This window comes from Tenrec ecaudatus, chromosome 2 (genome assembly GCF_050624435.1).
Source record: "Tenrec ecaudatus isolate mTenEca1 chromosome 2, mTenEca1.hap1, whole genome shotgun sequence".
Taxonomy (NCBI): Eukaryota; Metazoa; Chordata; class Mammalia; order Afrosoricida; family Tenrecidae; genus Tenrec; species Tenrec ecaudatus.
In genome coordinates, this window is record NC_134531.1 from 18278895 (window position 1) to 18281700 (window position 2806).

Below are 2806 nucleotides of genomic sequence, written 5' to 3' on the forward strand. Positions count from 1 at the left end.
TATACTGGTCTGTCACACATCACTTGCCACCTGAGGGCACACCTTCTGGAGTAGACTTAGACTCAATGGTTTGTACAATAACCTGCATGTCAGACTAGCTTCTCAGTCCCCCTGGGACTATGTCTCATGCTAGAAGGACTCAATGACTTCTTACCAACTACCTGACAAGATTTTCTCTATCACCCATCTACCCACACCTGTTCTACAAAAATAAGACTACTGTAAGGCCCTGCTCACTAATGGCCCTATAAGTTTTCTTCATTCATTAAAAGGGACTGTTACATACTTTTACAGTTACTTATCATAACTGTATCATATCATACTACAGTTATTTATCATAATTGTAAGATTTTTCAAACACCAGGTTTCACTGATCCAGGTGACCTGAAAGAGCTCTCCAAGGTCCTGTATTCACTAACAATTGAGAACTCGATGAATATGAATGATGTAGGTCTTACTGCACACTTAAGATCTACAGTTTTTAAATAATTCAGTTTGAGGCTTGAGATATGCTGAGGATGTTCTTCATCTTTGGTTTTATCACCCCAAATCACAACTGGACCAATAGGTAATAGCATCATGATACACAGAAAACATTGACATCCAGAATTCCATCTTGGCTTCATGAAGATGGTAGCTGATAAGGAGGGACATGCCACTGGAGAAATAGCCACAGGGATCAGGCGGAGGCTTCACCTGGAAATTTTTGAGGCCATGAAGCAGCCAAGGAATGGGACTGCAGATATAGTACTAAAGAAGTTGATGAACAATATCAAAGTATAAGTATATGAAAGTTAATCTTGCTCAAAAGAAAAGAGGCTAACAGATCAGATTCCCGAAATGAAGCAGACTTTAGAAGTTCTCAAATACATGCCGAAGAAAAGAGTCCATCAATTCACTGGAGAGCAAATTCTTATTTGTGGATAACCTGTAAATGCAAAGCTTCCATTTTTCCTCCTCCTGACACAGTGTGTCCGTGGCTGGGGGCGAAAGTAATGCTTAAATGTGATACCGATGAAGCTCTGTCATTGTTGGAAAAAAAGTTAGCAACAACCACAAAGAATCTTGATTCTCTCGAGGAAGACCTTGACTTTCTTTGGGACCAATTTCCTACCATGGAGGTCAATATGGTGAGGGTTTATCATTGGGAGGTATAAAGGGGGTTTATCATTGGGATGTGATAAGAAGAAACAAAGATGATTCTACCAAGAACAAAGCATAAAACTGGTAATTGAAATGTGGTCCAGTTTTCCAAACCTACATTATTTTGAATATTCCAAAATTTATTCTTAATGATTGACTAAACTTTGAATAATTTTAGCAGCAAAAATGAGGATTAAAACTTTTAAAAATGAAAAACATATCCCATCTTGCTTGGATCCACAATCATTGTTCATGGAAACAAGTCAAGAGATCAAACAACAGAGTCCTTTGGGGAAATCTGCTGCGTAAAACCTCTTTAATGCAAGAGAAATGAGGACATTGCTTTGAAGACAGAATGTGCCTGACCCAACCCATGGTATATTCAATCACTCATAGGCATGTGGGAGTTGGAAATTAATTAAGGAAGATGGAAGTGGCATCAATGCATTTGAGTTATGGTTTTGATGAAGAAGGGTGAAAGTGCCATGGACTCCCAAAAACCAACACATTCTGACTGCGAAGCGCAGTCAGAATGCTCCCGACAAGCAATGATGGGGAGATTCCATCTCATGGACTCTGGACATCTCATCTGCAGAGACCAGAGAACATCATCATTCTTAGTAAAGCAGAGAGCAGGAAAAGAAGTGGACGACCTTCAATGAGGCGGGTGGACGCAGTGACTGCAACAATGGGCTCACCCGTAACAACTGTGAGGATGGCCCAGGATGGGGCGGTGTTTCTTCCTATTGTCCACAGGGCTGCTCTGAGTCGAAACAGACGTCATGCCATCTAACAACAGCAACAGCGTGATCTATTAAATCAACTAGACGGAACGCTGTATTAGCTCCCAACTAGCTCCATTCACAAAGTTAATTTGCCCAGTGCGGGGCCTATGTATTTCCTACATGAGAGAAACTGTTGGAAATCATCCTGATTACCGGGGTTATATTCAGAACCGAGAGTCAAAGGGCCAAACCACATTTTAAAATCCCAATTAGCTTATATGTCACGAGGGGCTTTCAATGAGGGCTTAAAAGAGCTATTATTAAGGTATGCTTCTAACCCAGGTAGGCTGAGTTTAATAATATGCTTTCTTAAAAACGAATTGTTCTCTGCACAGAACTATGACCAGAGGGAATTGTGACTACAGAGGAAAGGTTGTGAGACACGAAAGGGTGTGTTTCACCAATGACGGTAGAGGCTAGTAGAATCTGGGAAAGGCAAGGAGAGGGACTGTCCTCTAGAGCAACCAGAAATGAATATGGGCCTTCTCATTTCAAGATGTCATCCCAGTCAGGGTGTCTTGAATTTCTGACCCACAGAACTAACATAGTACATGTGTGCACGGAGTTGGTACAGCTCATCCTGTGGAGGGGAGAATGTTAGTGGTACAGCAATGTTATCTAAGCATGCACCCAGAAATTGGAATGAACAGTAGACTCCTGGGCCCCAGCTGGGGTCAACGTTGAGTTATTTCCTAATGGTCACTGTCCTTGATCAACGCAGTATTATAATGAATTTGATCCCTCTGTATTGAAAAATGATACAATTACATAACTAGGATTGATTGATTATGATTCCTTCTCCAATGTTAACACAAGGCATGTTTTTATTTATTTTATCTGAAAAATACTGTGTGATTGCAGCTAGTTCTCTAAATCTA

General features: G+C 40.8%; 1 pseudogene; it reads left to right on the top strand.

Annotated features, from left to right (window-relative positions):
- Positions 1 to 630: 630 nt before the first annotated feature.
- LOC142440715 (prefoldin subunit 3 pseudogene) lies at positions 631 to 1222 on the top strand (annotated as a pseudogene).
- Positions 1223 to 2806: the final 1584 nt, after the last annotated feature.